General features: G+C 32.9%; 2 long non-coding RNA genes across 4 annotated transcripts; both read right to left on the bottom strand.

The window, feature by feature from the left end:
- Positions 1–1,196: 1,196 nt before the first annotated feature.
- On the bottom strand, positions 1,197–3,092 carry LOC121756809. 2 transcript variants are annotated; one of them, XR_006041118.1, is made up of 3 exons: positions 2,309–3,092; positions 2,109–2,206; positions 1,197–1,447 (listed from the first exon to the last, which is right to left on the bottom strand). It is a non-coding gene; the product is annotated as an uncharacterized LOC121756809 (long non-coding RNA). The 2 variants fall into 2 exon arrangements; XR_006041117.1 differs by having other exon boundaries at positions 2,109–2,200; positions 2,309–3,082.
- A 4,086-nt stretch (positions 3,093–7,178) lies between these two features.
- On the bottom strand, positions 7,179–9,099 carry LOC121758270. 2 transcript variants are annotated; one of them, XR_006041398.1, is made up of 3 exons: positions 8,293–9,099; positions 8,093–8,190; positions 7,179–7,429 (listed from the first exon to the last, which is right to left on the bottom strand). It is a non-coding gene; the product is annotated as an uncharacterized LOC121758270 (long non-coding RNA). The 2 variants fall into 2 exon arrangements; XR_006041397.1 differs by having other exon boundaries at positions 8,093–8,184; positions 8,293–9,079.
- Between the last annotated feature and the right edge of the window lie 10,735 nt (positions 9,100–19,834).

The following is a 19,834-nucleotide window of genomic DNA, read 5'->3' as shown; positions in this document are numbered from 1 at the left end:
AGGAAATATGCAAAAAGGAAATGAATACATCCAATATATATATATATATATATATATATATATATATATATATATATATATATATATATATATATATAGGATTGCGTTAAAGATAGAACCATTCTTAAGTGTAGAACCTAGAACTCTACATATTTTATTCATTGGATGAGGAAAAAATGACGGTCAAGATTAAAAATCATACATATTAGACTATGTTTTCACGACATTCCGGACTCAACATGTGAAAAAACTCACATGTTGATAGAAGAATGAATGAAACGAAGAAGAGTCCATGCATGCTTTATTTTTTCACTTATCTGCATTCACCCATTAATAATAGTTTTGGTTGTAATGGGAAGTTGTTGTGCAAATCAACACCATTGGATTAAAAGATCTAACGACCTCCGTTTGGCATTTGTTCTACGTTTAAGAATGGTTCTACGTTTAAGAATGGTTCTACCTTGATTACAATCCTATATATATATATATATATATATATATATATATATATATATATATATATATATATATATATATATTCCAAAAAATAGAAGATAACTCCTCAAAACTTTTTCACTTTCTTCACCTATTATTAAAATTTCTAAAACCTTTTAATTTTCCAAAAATTAAAACCTAAGCGTTACATAAATGTTATCAAATTTTGGAAAATGAATGACAATAATTTCCGCCATTGTATTTCTATGAACGCTTTTTTCAACCTTCATTCTCTACATTGATTATGACATATTTTGTAAATATTCAAATTCATCCCATAACTAATCAATATTTCAAAAGAAGGCCAAAACTCGCCTTTTATATAGACTAGCGTTAACCCACGTGCACGACATAATATTTTTTTGTCAAACATTTTTAAATTATTAATTGATTGATTAAAATATAAAAATATAACTATATAAAATTTAAAAATAAAAAATAAACTATATAATAACGATTCAATAAATATATGCCTCTCAAAATTCATTTTACACCTAAAGACATAAAATTAAACATATTTAAAATAGAATCAAGACAAACACAATTATTTGGACAACGATGAAGAGACTATATGTAACAACCCAAACTTTCGTACCTTATTATTATTAGCCTAAAGATAAATAATAAGTGATCGTTGTAGTATTCGAAATCTGCCGTTTTCATGTATAATAATTGATCTTGGAATTATAAATAATCGTTGCTTCGTTCTCGAACGAATATTTCAAGTAAAAAAAAAAGGTAACACCAAATAAAAATTTTTAATGTCCGACATTTCTCCGAAGTTCGCTAAATTACTATTTTATCAAATCCTTACAATTGGGGAAAAGTTCACGCAGCCCGTTCAACGGTCGTGCTCGTACTCCAAGAAAGTCCGGTACATCATCAGGGAAGACTATGGATGTTATTTGTTTTCCTACACCAAAGCCACGAGCTTAAACGGGGTTTTTTTTCTCTACACCAAATTAAATAAACAAGTGAATAAATACTCAAATAATTATTTAATTAACTAAAATAAATAAATAAATATATATATATATATATATATATAAAAGGGAGACAGATCCTGAAAGGATAAGTGAATCCGTGGCATTTAATGCCTGCATTAATTGCATAGCAGAAGGAATGATCATTCTCTGACAAAAGATTTTGAAAGATATCGCCACTAGCATCATATATAATTATATACAAATCACTTTCTTCTTATATACGCCACTTTCTTTTATGTATATGTACTCCTATACAAATCACTTTCTTCACTATAACACATCACCATCAGAATGTCCTAAATTCCCTTCACAAATCCCACATAAACATTTACTACTCTATAATCATTCTTCCAACAAAGCTGAAGCAAGAGGAGAAAGCAAATTCAGCAACTCTTTTTCACAATCAAACAAAAGTAAGTACCACAACTCACTTATCCACATATTGACACAATACATATAGGCAAAACATGTCTCTGCCAAAAATACAAACTTAGTATCCAGAATTGTAAAACACCAATTTAGCATTCGATATGTATTTCATATAAATAATTTAGCATCCCAAGAACATAAAATGGCAAATTCCCAAATTATAATAGGAACTTAGCTTGAAAGGAAATAGGAGTCTACCGGAGAAGCTCCCGGCAGCAAGCTAAGCCCTCCGTCGCCGACAGTGACAGCCCGCGCTCCAAAAATTCGTCACTGTTTTCATTCTTTAGAATCTGAAACTTTGAATTTACAAAGTTTCAACATCAAAAATATAACCTTGTGAAAAAAACAAAAAGAGAGGACGGGGGCAATTAGACGAACAAGTAATTTGGTCACCCCACCTTTCGGAAATCGGCAGCAGATCTGGAAGGGAGTCAGCGTCGGCTGTGCATGCTGGCGGTGACGGCGGGAAACGGAGAGGAGAGTGAGAGAAAGCCGAGAGAGAGAGAGAAAGAGGAGGGGGAGAGGAAAACGGTGACGGAGGAGAAGCTGGGCAGCGACGGCGGATCCGTGACGACGGTTGCGGTGGCGGTGCGGTGAAGAGAGAGAAATAGAGGAAAAAAAAAAGGGAGAGGAGAGATAGAGGAAGAGAGAGAACCGAGAAAGGGGAGAGAGGAAAGGAGAAGATGAAGGAGGGGAGCTGAAACTATAAATTAGAGAAGAGGTTTTCCTATTTTGTGCATTTGGGGAAGAAGATGAATAGTGATTTAGTGAGAAGAAGAGAGAGACGATAAGTGTTGGGGATGATGGATATGTGGGCTGATTTTTTTTTAATACTAGGATTGGGGTTCTCTTCATAATAGCTGGGTTCAGTAATTGTAATTGGGGATATAAGGTGGGTGAAGGACATAATCTTTGGGCCGAAAATAAAGTAGTTCTTTGGGCTGAAAATAAAAGGAAGTCTTGGCCCAGTTTTGAAATTAGACTTTATTTTGGAGGAATTTAATACTAATTTTTTTAGCCTAAGTTTTAGAATAAGATTTAATTAATGATATTATTAATTTTTTTTAATGATTTCTTCCAATGATGTAACTAAGCTAACATAATTGAGCGTGGGACTTATTTTAGAGTTTTGCATAAAATTGTAGTAGTGATTGGAATGCCACTTAATCGGAGCCGAAATAACAAACGAACTAGTAATAAATAATGTAAGTTTAGAAATTTCGTAGTAGTAGTAGTAGTAGTAGTAATAATATTAATAAAGAATTGCTATTAATTAAATTTTTCCCAATTTAATTAATATGCAAGTTTCTAAAATTTTCTAACGGTGAGCAAATGATAAAAGAAATAAAGTAGGGGCATGCATTCCTATAAGTATGTGAATTTCTTGAGTCTTATTAGTACGTTGTTTGTTTTCAAAAGGCTATCTCCGCGAGTTAAGGGCGGAGTCAGGAAAATTCAAGTTAAATAAACTAAACGATCAAGGTGAACTTTCCTATCCTACATACTAATGTGGATAAAAATGCAAATTATTTTGAGGTGATATTTTATGAAAACTCGAACCCATGTTCGTGATTCTTAAAGATGTTGTCTTGCCATGAATGTTTTTGTATGATGCCTATCTGTTTGGCTAAGGCCAAAGGAATTATGAATGATGATATAAGTCGAATTCGGGTCCCAGTGAGGGTGGTGTCCCCGCTCGGACTAGTGTACACAAGCTACCTCTGACATGTTGGGCAGAGCAGGTGACCGTGGAAGGTGGCCACCTTCCCGGCACAAGAATACCTCTGACATGATGGGCAGAGAAGGTGACCGTGCGAGAACACCATCTCGACGGCACAATGTGATCAGATATGGCTAAGTACGGGAAAAAGGGACTGCAGTCCAATGTGAATATTTTTAGTAAGCTCGGGTCTTTTCAACAACACCCCGAGTGTTACTGTGATGATGGCTTGACAATATTTTCAAATGTATATGTGTAATTTTCGGCAATGTGTTCACTGAGTACTTTTTGTACTTAGCCCTGCATATACTTCTAAATGTGCAGGTTGAGCAGCGAAGTGGTGGAGGAAGTGCTATTGAGACAAGACATTTAATTCAGTCAGATTTTGACTCTCGGAGGTTCATGTCTTCATACATGGAACCGCGTTCATATGCTTCCGTTGTGCATCTTAAAAGACTAAAGTCTATTTTGTTCAAAACTCTGATTTTATTTCGAGCTATTCTCATTTGTTTCGAGCTATGGTCGATTTGTGTTTTCTCCTTTCTTCCCCGCTTCTTTAATCCCCCCCTAGTCGCGATCAACCGTGTTTTCTATCCTTAGAAAATGCGGTCGTGACAGAGTGGTATCAGAGCATTCTTTCTCGCTCTGAACCCGAGAGTCTTCTTTGAAAATCTTTGGTCTAGCCTTGTTCCACTAGATTGTCTAATCAATGAAAATGCTCTTAGCACTCCCGCCACTCGCGCTCAATGAGGAAAAAGGTAACTTGTTCTTTTTCAAAAGAAAGTCAAGATGTTTAAAAGTTTGAAATGGAGAAATGACTCATGTAGTTAATTTGAGTAAACAGATGAAAATACCATGTTTAAAGAAAGAGTTGATGTTTCTTGATTTGGTAGCATGCTTAAAGAAAGAGTTAGTATGTCTTTTCTTGGCTAAAGACTGCGAATGTATAAAAGAAATAATTTTTCTTTAGCGGAAAAAGGTACTGAAATATGAAAGTATAAAGTATATGAGTTTGGTACCAATTATTGAAATGATACCTCTTTTTGAGTAGTCATTGAATCATGTTGCTTGAATGGGGAAATCGAAATTTCCAAGAACTTAGAATACTTAGTTATGCATTCCTTCTAGAACACAATATGAACTCGAACTTAGAAGTACAGTATGAACATTTCTCGCTTTCCCGAGCGACGAAAAGAAAAGGACACCCGATAAGAAAGAACCTAGCTCTACAATATAAGTAAACAGAAATGGCGTGTTACGCGGATGAGCGTTTTGACGAACGGAGAGTACCAAGGAGTCATAATCTCCACATACGGTCATCTGGCGTGATCGTAAGGTGAAAGTAGCTTGTGACCAAAGTTTCCCATGACTCGTTTACCATCTTCTATAAAGAGTCAAACAACGGAGTATCACCATCGTAGTTAACCAGGAAGATTTATCAGCAACGCTCACTTGGATTACCATGAATTTCATTTTCTCGCATCCCCTTGATCAAAATACTTTTGTTGAATTAAGATCTTAAATGACTTCCTTTGCAAGGTAATGTGTCATTATTTTCTCTCTTCTATGTCAAGGTTGTGAATCACTTTCAGTTTTGAGCTTGCTCCCTCATGTTTTCTGATAACCTCCAGTGAATACAATCCTTCTTTACTCATTCTGTATAAAAGCAATACTTTGACTCCCTGAATTCTTGCCAACGAACTCTTATACTCGGAGCTGCTTTATTTATACCCTTCAGAATGAACATGTTTCCCTAAACAATTGTCTTTTCAATGATATATTCCTCAAAGATCATTAGTGGACCTTTTTGTTTTCAAAAGTGCTTCTTGACAAGCTCTTTATTTTATATGAGTAGTTCCCTCTTATTAACTCCACTACAATTATTCCATCATGTTTGAGCTCTTCGGCAACTCCAGGTCTAAAGCAATTTGCTCTCTCCCTGAACTAGTTTGCTCTGATTGTCTTCTCTACTAGTTAATTTCCTTGAATTGATTATAAACTTTGTGAATTCGTTAACGTGATATATTATCACGATATTGTTGACCCAAAAGGGTAGTTACTTGTTATTCCTCTTCTCAAATCCACTTGAGCCCAATCATTTTTAGTCTCACTATATTGGAGCAGCCATTTGGTGAGACCTTAAACCTTTTAATTTGACCCTTTGTGTTTTCAGACACACTTATTGACAAGCTCTTTGTTTTACATGAGTACTCTCATTTTCGGACTTTAAATATGACGGTTGTCTCTTGATTTGAGCTTTTCTGCAAGCTCCATGTTACAGTTGGCACATTGCTTCTCCCTTGGCTAGTTTCCTCTTGTTGCCCTCTTTATTAGTTAGTTTCCCTGAACTACTTATAAACTCTAAAAATTCTATTGATATGATCTTCTATCACAGTGTTGTCGAGCAAATTGCAATTGTTTGTTCTTCCTATTATTTTCAAATCCATTGGTAACCAACCATCTCAGGTCTTCATGTTATCATTTGGGGATACTGGAAAATTTTCTACTTCACTGTTCATTTTGATTATTTTATTGGCAACATATTATAGACATTTGCATTCTATTCATCATATCCCACTTTTGCAATTTATTCCATCTGGCAAGCTCTTCCCACAATAAAATTCTCAAGCTCTATGGGTATAGCTTAAGCCCTTTGAAGTTGTATCTTTTCTTTTCCGGGAGTGAGCATAATGAGCCCAATTGAGCCTAGTCTTTGCACTTCATGAAAACCTTTGTTGCAAGCTACTGGTGAAAGTTTGTGGTGGACCAAACACTCACGTAATTGAAATACTTATAATCATTTTATTTTCATGGCTACCTTGGAGCCTACACAAAGCAAGAACGATTCGAATATTTCCTCATGGGAGGCAAGACATTGACCACTGCAGAAAAAAAAATAAAATAAAATAAATCCTACGCCGACGAACGTCGAATCGAATTGAAATTTAACATCGGAGAAAAGGTCTTTTCGAAAATATCCCTTTCCAAAGGAATAACCAGATTTGGACTCAAGGTAAAGCTGAAACCACGATTTATTGGACCCTATGAAATTCTGGAAGAAGAGGGCCCAGTAGCATATCGCTTGGCATTACCACCCAACTTTGGGAACGCACACAACATATTCCACGTCTCCCAACTTGGAAGGTACGTGTTCGACCAAAAAAAAATATGTGATGCGCCGCGAAGAATCGCTCTAGAACCTAACCTCAGTTACGAAGAAAAGCCGGTAGAAATACTAGATCGAGAGGTGCAGCAACTTCGGAACAAGTCGGTTGCTACAATGAATTTTTATGGAAAAACTACAAACAGGAAGAAGCAACATGTGAGCTAGAAGAGAAAATGAAGTAAAAAATATCCGGAGCTTTTTGTCTAAATACATCCTAAATTTCGGGACGAAATTTCTTTTAAGAGGGGTAGAATGTAACAACCCAAACTTTCGTACCTTATTATTATTAGCCTAAAGATAAATAATAAGTGATCGTTGTAGTATTCGAAATCTGCCGTTTTCATGTATAATAATTGATCTTGGAATTATAAATAATCGTTGCTTCGTTCTCGAACGAATATTTCAAGTAAAAAAAAAAGGTAACACCAAATAAAAATTTTTAATGTCCGACATTTCTCCGAAGTTCGCTAAATTACTATTTTATCAAATCCTTACAATTGGGGAAAAGTTCACGCAGCCCGTTCAACGGTCGTGCTCGTACTCCAAGAAAGTCCGGTACATCATCAGGGAAGACTATGGATGTTATTTGTTTTCCTACACCAAAGCCACGAGCTTAAACGGGGTTTTTTTTCTCTACACCAAATTAAATAAACAAGTGAATAAATACTCAAATAATTATTTAATTAACTAAAATAAATAAATAAATATATATATATATATATATATATATAAAAGGGAGACAGATCCTGAAAGGATAAGTGAATCCGTGGCATTTAATGCCTGCATTAATTGCATAGCAGAAGGAATGATCATTCTCTGACAAAAGATTTTGAAAGATATCGCCACTAGCATCATATATAATTATATACAAATCACTTTCTTCTTATATACGCCACTTTCTTTTATGTATATGTACTCCTATACAAATCACTTTCTTCACTATAACACATCACCATCAGAATGTCCTAAATTCCCTTCACAAATCCCACATAAACATTTACTACTCTACAATCATTCTTCCAACAAAGCTGAAGCAAGAGGAGAAAGCAAATTCAGCAACTCTTTTTCACAATCAAACAAAAGTAAGTACCACAACTCACTTATCCACATATTGACACAATACATATAGGCAAAACATGTCTCTGCCAAAAATACAAACTTAGTATCCAGAATTGTAAAACACCAATTTAGCATTCGATATGTATTTCATATAAATAATTTAGCATCCCAAGAACATAAAATGGCAAATTCCCAAATTATAATAGGAACTTAGCTTGAAAGGAAATAGGAGTCTACCGGAGAAGCTCCCGGCAGCAAGCTAAGCCCTCCGTCGCCGACAGTGACAGCCCGCGCTCCAAAAATTCGTCACTGTTTTCATTCTTTAGAATCTGAAACTTTGAATTTACAAAGTTTCAACATCAAAAATATAACCTTGTGAAAAAAACAAAAAGAGAGGACGGGGGCAATTAGACGAACAAGTAATTTGGTCACCCCACCTTTCGGAAATCGGCAGCAGATCTGGAAGGGAGTCAGCGTCGGCTGTGCATGCTGGCGGTGACGGCGGGAAACGGAGAGGAGAGTGAGAGAAAGCCGAGAGAGAGAGAGAAAGAGGAGGGGGAGAGGAAAACGGTGACGGAGGAGAAGCTGGGCAGCGACGGCGGATCCGTGACGACGGTTGCGGTGGCGGTGCGGTGAAGAGAGAGAAATAGAGGAAAAAAAAAAGGGAGAGGAGAGATAGAGGAAGAGAGAGAACCGAGAAAGGGGAGAGAGGAAAGGAGAAGATGAAGGAGGGGAGCTGAAACTATAAATTAGAGAAGAGGTTTTCCTATTTTGTGCATTTGGGGAAGAAGATGAATAGTGATTTAGTGAGAAGAAGAGAGAGACGATAAGTGTTGGGGATGATGGATATGTGGGCTGATTTTTTTTTAATACTAGGATTGGGGTTCTCTTCATAATAGCTGGGTTCAGTAATTGTAATTGGGGATATAAGGTGGGTGAAGGACATAATCTTTGGGCCGAAAATAAAGTAGTTCTTTGGGCTGAAAATAAAAGGAAGTCTTGGCCCAGTTTTGAAATTAGACTTTATTTTGGAGGAATTTAATACTAATTTTTTTAGCCTAAGTTTTAGAATAAGATTTAATTAATGATATTATTAATTTTTTTTAATGATTTCTTCCAATGATGTAACTAAGCTAACATAATTGAGCGTGGGACTTATTTTAGAGTTTTGCATAAAATTGTAGTAGTGATTGGAATGCCACTTAATCGGAGCCGAAATAACAAACGAACTAGTAATAAATAATGTAAGTTTAGAAATTTCGTAGTAGTAGTAGTAGTAGTAATAATATTAATAAAGAATTGCTATTAATTAAATTTTTCCCAATTTAATTAATATGCAAGTTTCTAAAATTTTCTAACGGTGAGCAAATGATAAAAGAAATAAAGTAGGGGCATGCATTCCTATAAGTATGTGAATTTCTTGAGTCTTATTAGTACGTTGTTTGTTTTCAAAAGGCTATCTCCGCGAGTTAAGGGCGGAGTCAGGAAAATTCAAGTTAAATAAACTAAACGATCAAGGTGAACTTTCCTATCCTACATACTAATGTGGATAAAAATGCAAATTATTTTGAGGTGATATTTTATGAAAACTCGAACCCATGTTCGTGATTCTTAAAGATGTTGTCTTGCCATGAATGTTTTTGTATGATGCCTATCTGTTTGGCTAAGGCCAAAGGAATTATGAATGATGATATAAGTCGAATTCGGGTCCCAGTGAGGGTGGTGTCCCCGCTCGGACTAGTGTACACAAGCTACCTCTGACATGTTGGGCAGAGCAGGTGACCGTGGAAGGTGGCCACCTTCCCGGCACAAGAATACCTCTGACATGATGGGCAGAGAAGGTGACCGTGCGAGAACACCATCTCGACGGCACAATGTGATCAGATATGGCTAAGTACGGGAAAAAGGGACTGCAGTCCAATGTGAATATTTTTAGTAAGCTCGGGTCTTTTCAACAACACCCCGAGTGTTACTGTGATGATGGCTTGACAATATTTTCAAATGTATATGTGTAATTTTCGGCAATGTGTTCACTGAGTACTTTTTGTACTTAGCCCTGCATATACTTCTAAATGTGCAGGTTGAGCAGCGAAGTGGTGGAGGAAGTGCTATTGAGACAAGACATTTAATTCAGTCAGATTTTGACTCTCGGAGGTTCATGTCTTCATACATGGAACCGCGTTCATATGCTTCCGTTGTGCATCTTAAAAGACTAAAGTCTATTTTGTTCAAAACTCTGATTTTATTTCGAGCTATTCTCATTTGTTTCGAGCTATGGTCGATTTGTGTTTTCTCCTTTCTTCCCCGCTTCTTTAATCCCCCCCTAGTCGCGATCAACCGTGTTTTCTATCCTTAGAAAATGCGGTCGTGACACTATATCAAGTGTTGACACTTTTACAAATTATGTTTAAAACAATCCTTCATATTGCTCTACTAAAAATAATGTAAATCACACTTTTAATAAAATAATAAATCGATAACTCATAATATTCAAAACGTCAAAATTATGACCACAAAAAAATTGAAATGATAAACTACACAAAAAACATTACATTAATTGGTTGAATTAACACTATTATATTAATGTATAATGATAGCTCTTTAGAATGTTGGAACGCTTATCTTTATTTATTGCACTTTTAAACGTGGCTTGTTGGAACATGAAACATCTATACTATTTTTTAAGCTACTTTACAAATCTCAAAACTGCAAATTTTCTTTTTGTAAAATATATTTAATATAATATATATTTTACTCAGCATGATCACCAATAGATAAGACAATTAGATTCTCTATATAAAATTAGTTGTATCCCAGAATAATTATGTGCTAAATCCTAATTTCAACAATAGTATTATTAGTAAACCAAAATTTGGTAGCAGACTATTTTATTTTGTTTGAACAACTCATTGTTTGATCAACTCGATTTTGATAGGTTTAATAATCTCATTGCAAATATACATATTATGCACCACTTATTAATTCATCACAAGTGATAAAAAATTATTTTTTGTGACACCACTTAATATAATTATAGCGCAAGTGACAATATTAATATACAAAAATAATAAATTGTGTAAAGATGAAGATAAATATTATGCATGTTTCGAGTTAAGGATGTTACAATTCTTCCATCTCTAAGAATTGTAAAAAAAATATTAGGATAAAATTCTCGAACCATATACACGCGGTACTCTAACTATTGTAATCAAAGAAAAAAAAACAATAAATGAAAATGGAAATTACAATGAAAATTAAAAAGTAAACCGAACTATAAGTCTAGTGGAGAAAAACCCTCATTCCGCAAGACAAATTATATCACGGTTAGTGCCCTCGAATTGACGTATTATCCCCAATGATGAGACGACTGCCTCCTAACGTATATAACATCTCAAACCGCTAGGCACCGATGAACATGATGGAGTTCCAAAAATTGAGCAATACAATGTTCTTAAAATATAAAATAAAATGTTGAAAGCTTGAGAGAGAATAGAGAATGCTTTTGTTGGTGTGTAATTCATCTACAACTCTATGCCTTTATAGACACAAAATTAGGATATGAGAGATTAGGGAATTAAAACATCATAAATTATAATATTAAGAGAATAGAGGTTACAAAATTTGTTAAATGCTCGTTATCCTATTTAAAGATTTGTAACCGTCGATTACTTATTGTGGTGCTTTAAAAATTAGTCAAAGTGCTCATTAAAATATTTGAATAAATATTCATGAGAGTTACATTCTATGGAGTCATCTAATGCAAATTCTAACCTCATAATACATTGTCAAATTAATAAGAAGGGTCAATTACAATTGTAACATTAATACAAAGAGCAGTGATAATCGTACATAATTGTACGTACATAATCGAACTTTTTTTAATATTTTACATTGAAAATCGATTTATAAACATTAATGGATTTAAAATAAATTTCATACTAATCATTTTGCAACACTTCGAAAAAAAATTGAAATTTTAACTTAAATATTTGTATATTTAAGAAAAAATTTATTTTTTAAAATGTATAATTAATTCAAATCAAGCTTGAAATCATGTTACAATTTGATATAAAAATTTTATATCACTTCTTTCTTATTGCTACATATAATACAATAAATAACATAATTAATTTTTAAACGAATTTAAGGATATTATGTAAATACATGTACATAAATTGTACCTAACCTTTATAAGTAAAACTTACACACTCTAACTATAATAGTTCTCCTATTATATAAAGGGACGAAATTATAACGGCCACATCAATACAAATTCCACACTATAACTATTATTACATAGTATTTTATAAATATTTAAATTCACCCCATAACTTTGAAATATATCAAAATACGACCAAAACTCGTCTTTTATATAGTATGTATAGACTAGTGTAAATCTAGTGCGATGCACGGATTGATTTAATTTCGTTATAGTAAATTCATATTTTGAATTAATTACTGATTTAATTTCATTATAATAAATTCATATTTTGAATTAATTACTTTAAAATCAAATATAGCTCTATTATCAAAGGGTCAAATATCATAAACGTGTAAACCAATTTAAATGTGCTATTAAATACATGTGCGATGCACACATTTTAATTTACTTAATATTAATAAAAATTTATAAAAACAAAGTAATTTCTACACACAAAATAAAAATAACATATATGTATAGAAAATAGATATTGTTAATAGATTATTGAAACAAAAATAATTCCCCAATCACAAAAAAATCAAGAGAATGAATTGAGGGTGAAAGCAAACATTATTTATATATAAATAAAAATAATCTTATCTGAAAACTAATTTCATATTAAAAAAATGAATCTATCATGCAAAAAGGGCAAATCAGTAGAATCATTCATCTACTTTTCTGGAATATGACTTTCGCTCTCTCTCTGTTTTAATGGATCGGGGGTGAATCTCTGTTTTAATGGATCGGGGGTGAAGTTATTAATTTTCTTCCTGAAATAGAAAAGTGTGTAAAATATAAAGATTATTCGAATCATAGTAATTGTGCAATTATTAAGGAAAATGGAAGGAAAGAACCATTGAATATATTAAAAGTAATATATAGATAAATATTACTAAACACATCAAAATTCAAAAAGGATTAAAACAATCAACAACAACAAATACATTAACATAATAATAATAATAATAATAATAATAAATAGTAATTGTCATTGAAAATTAGAGGTGATATTGTGAATTTAGGATAGCAAAAAATCATATAAATAGATCACTGGAAATAAACAATTCCCCAATCACAAAATAAATTAGAGAATGAATTGAGAGTTCGAAGCACACAAATGAAACAAAAATCACCATGTAGAAAATTAACTTTATGTTAAAACAATACTGATGTAGAATTAGAAAAATACCTAAAATTGGATTGGATTTTTGCAGAGAGTGTAGTGAAGAATATAGTGGAAAAAAGGTTGGAACATGTGGATTGTAAACTACGAAATGTCATATATTGAAAAAAATTGAAGCCACTTCCAAACCTTTCATTTTATAAGGAAAAAAAAACCTTTTTAACTTCCCAAATTCAAAACCTATAAAATTGCACCTTAAATATTGGAAAATTAATTGGTGGCCGGGTTAACGCTTTATAAAGACACATAGATCATTCCCCCAATACCCCGTAACGTAAGAAAAAAGTTTATAAAGTTAAGTCAATAATAATTTGATAATTAAAATATTCAATTTCTATAATCAGTTGCATCATATTGCTTTGGTGCTAATAATAATTGATAATTATGTATACTAATTGTAATGTAACATTGAAAAACGTAAAAAAAATAAAATCAACTATAATTTGATAGTCAAATTATTTAATTCTGTAATAAATAAGCATCATAATAATTGATAATTATATACTACTAATTAACTTGATTTTAATGGTCTCATGATTACATTGATAAAGAAAAATTGAAGCGGCAGTTTTTTTTCACTAAAATTGATGTCATTTAATATCTGATAGAAACTAAGTTCCTAATATTGAATATAAAAATTATAAATATTAGAAAATTTACCCAAAATTTATAAATATTCGAAATGATGGCCATAACTCGTCTTTTATATATGTATAGATATAAAATGCGTAGATCATATGCCCCGCAATGTCAATACGATCAAAAAAAATGTCAATAAGGGTATTAAGGTCAATTTACAACAAATTAGTTCTAACAAACTTTTGAAAAATATCCAATAACTTTAAAACGCATATAACTCTCTCGATTTAAATTATTTTTTCGCACAACATATATCAAATTAAAGATAATTTCATAAGGATTCTAACGAGATCTCACTTGCATATATTCCAATATCAAAATTTGAAAAAAATTCACAAATTTTCAACTTTTTCCGTACAACAACAAATGTCAACATAATATATAAAATATGTCAATATAATACATGTAGAATGTCATTCTTAAAGCAATGTGTTTACATTCTCAAAGTATTGTGTTGATATTTTCAAAACACTATATTGACATTTTCAACCAAAACCCTAATTTGTTAGTTTTTTTTTTATCTTTTTCAATTTAATATATAAAAATGAAAATTACACGTGGCAAATTTTAAACCACTAAATTTCTAAAATCTTATGGTCTTAAATTAGTTGTAGTTAGCAATTAAGGAATGAGTTAGCACTCAATCACATCCTTGTATAGATAGATGTATAGATAGATAAGTTTATAATGGGTTGCAAGGCTGGAATTTCATAAGTTGCTCTAACTGCAAATGATAATTCTAATATGGCCCGTTTGACATATACTCTATTCGTCCAAAAAAATAGATCAATTTGTAAATAAACATGTTTTAATGTGTCATTGGTATAGTAAGAAAAAAAGAAGAGAAAAGTAATTAAAGTAGTGTTAGGGGAGAAAAGTAATTAAAGTAGTGTTAGGGGTGTGTTATATTGCTAACTCACTCTTAAATTACTAACTACAACTAAATGATAGGTATTATATCATTAAATCAAGGTACAAGATCATTTGTCCACGAATATCAATACACCCCCTAAACCCTAATATCAATACGAAGCACAAAAAATGTCAATTATGGGTATTAGTGTCAATTAATAAAAAGTTAGTTGTAACTAACTTTTAAAAATTATCTCAAAACTTTAAATGATTATAACTATCTCAATTTATATTATTTTTTATACAAAATATATCAAATTAAAGATAATGTTATAGGGATTCCAACGAGATCTCACTTGCATATGTTCCGATGTCAAAATTTGAAAAATATTATTGAATTTTCGTAAATATCAACTACCAGTTTAATGTCAATATAGCTACCACAATATGTCAATATAATACCTAAACAATGTCAATGTTAAATTGTGTTGACATATTCAATGAATCATATTGATATGTTTAGTACACTACCCTACATTGACAATTTGATTCAAAACCCTAAGTTTGGTAGTTTTCTTATATTTTCAAATTTAATTAATAATAAAATAAAATTACACATGGCAATTTATGGACCACTAGATCTCTACAAATTTAATGGTTTTGAATTAGTTGTAGTTAGCAATTAAATGTAGAGTTAGCAATTGATCACACCACCCTGTAGTGTTAGTGAATTATATAGTCCACATTATTAGTGGTGTTTAGTTATGTTTGTTTTTATTCCAATGACGTGACATAATTATGTTGTAATAAAATGACATGTAGAATTAATATGTTATTACTACTCAAAATTGTAAAACTAGTCTATTTTTGTTGAATAGTAGAATATATAGGTTTAAAAACCCCTCGAGGAATTTCGAATTTTAATGTCGAATTAATATCAAAATCTCAACTCCAACGATATGCTAATAAAAAGTTTTAATTTGCACCAATTGTTAAATTGTTTATAGGAAAATTATGATTGAGCTATGTGCATTTAATTCATAATAATAATAATAATGAGAAATCAATTAATTTTAATATAAATATGTCAAATGAAAACGGTAATTGCTCAATTTATTTACACAACTTTCCATTATAACATTTACTAAAATTGTACTAGTACATAAATTTAATATGGTTACCATGGACGGATCATTTAAGTAAAACCCTCATTGAATTTTTTTCTATTATTGTATAAAAGCTCCTATAAATGATAAAAATTATTTAAAAATTATCATTGGATTGGTGGCAGAGTAGTTTCACATGAACCAAGTCCACAACCAACTAAGTGAAATAAATATCAGAAAATTGTTACCATGTCATGATAAAACTGTTTTAGATTTCTAGTAGATTCCAAATGCAATAACTCCATAAACGACACCATGACGAAAATAATGTACTAGGTTTTAACATGGAAAAGAGTAACCATATGAAATGTGGTTCTTCAACTTTCAATATTTTGATTTACTTTTATTTCTCAACATGATTAAGTCATTTGATGAAACGAACTTGGACCGTTTATAAAGTCATAAAAACAGACTGCATGGGACAGAATAGGTCCATACCTTCCCCCCTCATTGTCTCAGTTTTTATTAGCTTTCATGCTCTTTTCCATCCAAGCAGCTTTTTGGCTTATTGGTTTATGAGTGTTTTACAATGGATCTGCAGCCGCACCTGTAGGAAAAACAATTTTAGTAGATGTGCTATTTCAAATAGATTTCTAAACAGAAGGCACGTAAATGTTTTTTACGCATTAAATGAATTAAAAAAGATGGGACTTGAACCAGAAATAATGATTATTAAAGAAACATATTTTCTCATTTCATATAACTTTTGCATCTTCCCTTACTCCTCGGTTCCTCAATTGTTTATGGTCTAATGCTAATCTACAAAATATCAAGATTTTATTCAATCAACTGACTTAAACTTTGTAACGCAAGCAGAGCAGATAATTTTAAGAATTCTGTTCAAGCAATTTAAATGATCAATTCATTGGTACATCAAAAAATAATACTGTGAGAAACATGATTCAGATAAATTTTCTGCTACATACAATATCCAATCACCTACATTTCTACAGCATCCAGAAGATACAAATGAGATATCAGTTATCCCATATATTTTAAGTTCTGTTTTCCAATTGAACGCCTATATTTTATTCCGCTGATACAATGGTATTCATATCCTCTATATCAATGCCAATTTTATCTCTATTTTCCCTCCTTGTTAACTGCACTTACAAATTCCATGAGTTTCTCTGGTAAAAAAACACATTTTTACTGTGCAAGTTTATCTCCAGTTTGAATTCATTTTGGCTTTGATTTTATATGTATCATCATTCATCAATAAAGAAAAGTAGTAATACTATATCTCAAGGAAAACACATTCATTCCAATATAATTATGGTTTCACGAGAAAAAAAAAACCCTATGATTCAGCAAAAAATGACAAATGTGCATATCTGATCAAAACCTAAAATAATCCAGCGGCTCCACTGGATAATCATAATATCCAAAAAATGATCCAAAGAGGGGAAATACCTGCTACAGCTTCCACCAATCCGGTTCCGCCGCATCGCCTCTAATCGTTGGACGAATCGAATTGTAACACAACATTTTCCGCCATAACTCGTATACATATCCACACAATTAATACTCATACGCGTATGATCCCTTTCCCACCGCCGCTGCAGTATTCAATTACTATTATATATAATGTTTGGTGATGACGATGATGAGATGAGAGAAATCTGATTCATTGAAATTACTTTTTCTACGGTGGATCTGTACTAGTAGAATATATTTAGACAAAATACATTTGAAATTACGATTATTCTAATTTATTAAGGACAATATTATATTTTTAATTATTTCTAAGTGACAAGCAAGATTTCATTTGTCCTTGGCTAAAAATTTATAAACTAAATATTGAATATGCATGCATATAACAAAATGTAGGTGTGAGATAAAAGTGAAAGATGGTCCCTTAATATTGTAAAATTAGTTGGCTGTTATGCTATAAATTTGGGATGAGGCAAAAGCTCACATTGTGGTCCAATATGCTTTACAAGTTCTTATTTTAATTTTCACAGCGAGATTGTTATTTTACTTTTATACTGCAGTAGTGATAACAGAGCCTAAAGTTAGAGTGCTTCACGTGTCAGCTCTACTCATTCTTTATCTTAGGCAATTGAATGGAAGTATTTGTAGTGCTTAATTGATTAGCCAAAAGGAATAGTAGCATTTATGTTATGTCCCTCAGCATTCTCTCTATAATAAACAAAATAATAAGCATGATTATTGAGAGAGGGGATGGGGCATCGAATGAGGGAGTGACTTTCAAATGACCAAATGTAAGGTCACTTTCCGGTATAAGTGGGGGTGGCATTACCATTGAGTTTTCACACCCACTTCCACCATCCTATTAGGTTCATCACAAATTTTCATTTTAATTATGCGAAAGATGCATCATAAGAATTTCATTATCGACATGTCTTGGGTCCAATTTTGTATGTGTACATATAATTTTTCACCATATGCGTTGGTCATGGTTATGCATGCATAAAGTATTAAGTAGGAGTAACATTTTTATTTTGTATGAGTGTAGTGTTCTCGTCTGCATACAATGTAATAGGAGTACCTTATTTGATTATCTACAAATCATCTATTTTAATTGTATTGGGTTTCTAATACTCATATCAGTTATGGAACGATAATTCAGGGAATCATCTTTGAGCTGTTTTCACACCATCCTGTATTATCTTTGAGCTGTTTTCACACCACATGGACATTAATCAAGTCCTCCATTCTAAGGTAGTTGAAACATTTCTTTTGAACATGAGATTTAAAAAATGATGTCAAAGTTAAAATAGAGAGAGTAAAATAAAAAAGATAATAATATAAAAGAGATGAAGAAAGAATAAAGTAGGAGGGAAGATAAAATTTTTGCTAAAAAAAATGACTCAACTATCTTGAAACATTAAAAAAAGAATATGATGAGGGAGCATTAGAAGTTAGAATTATTATTTTCAGTTATGGAAAAATTAAAATATTAAAAATGTGTAATCGAATTTAAGACGGTCATATGTCATAAAGACATTGTGACATTTCACCGTCACATGTATCATCCGCTCAACAACTGAGTATTAATTATAGTGATATAGTATTTTGTTAGAATTCATGAGTGATGCAGTTCGAACGTAGAAATCGGGTTAAAATCTTCGGTGTCAGAATGACTTGAAATTCGCATGATGCCAAAATCCATCGCCCGTCATCGCGACGGTGTCACAATGAGTTCGATTCCAAATTGCGAACCATCGTCCGTCATCACGGCGGTGTCGCAATGAGTTCGATCCAAAATGCGATTTGCATGCACTGTGCGAATTTCAAGTCATTATGACACTGAAGGTTTGACGCACGCACGAGTTCTGGGTCATACAACAGGAAAATGAAACATCACGTCTCGATAATTTAATGCTCCTCATTTTAATTTAATTGGAGGGGATGATCAAATCAGAGCACCCGCAACGCATCTCGTGGGTGTCTCTTATCTCGTCCCTCCGAGACGAGACGGACGCGGGAGCCGACAGCCACTGATTGCCAGGGTCTGATGCAGATGCACGAGAGGGCGCACGGGTTTCCCGGGATGCTCGGGAGCATCGACTGTATGCACTGGGAGTGGAAGAATTGTCCGACGACGTGGAGAGGCCAATTCACAAGTGGATACAAGGGCAGCCACCCGACGATGATCCTCGAAGCCGTCGCTGACCATCGGCTCTGGATCTGGCATGCTTACTTCGGCGTAGCCGGGTAGAACAACGACATCAACGTCCTCAACTCGTCCACCCTCTTCACCGACCAATGTAACGGCAACGGTCCGGCCATCGAGTTCACTGCCAACAGACGCCAATACCATATGGGGTACTACTTGGCCGATGACATCTACCCACGGTGGCCAGTTTTCCTAAAGACGATCAGCTGCCCAATTGGTGAGAAGAGGGTTTTATTTGCGCAAAAGCAGGAGGCGGCCCGGAAGGATGTCGAGCGGGCATTTGGGGTGCTCCAAT

Source organism: Salvia splendens, chromosome 12, assembly GCF_004379255.2.
Source record: "Salvia splendens isolate huo1 chromosome 12, SspV2, whole genome shotgun sequence".
In the NCBI taxonomy this organism is placed as follows: Eukaryota; Viridiplantae; Streptophyta; class Magnoliopsida; order Lamiales; family Lamiaceae; genus Salvia; species Salvia splendens.
Note: the sequence above shows the minus strand (reverse complement) of the source record. Positions and strands in the feature narration are given on the sequence as shown.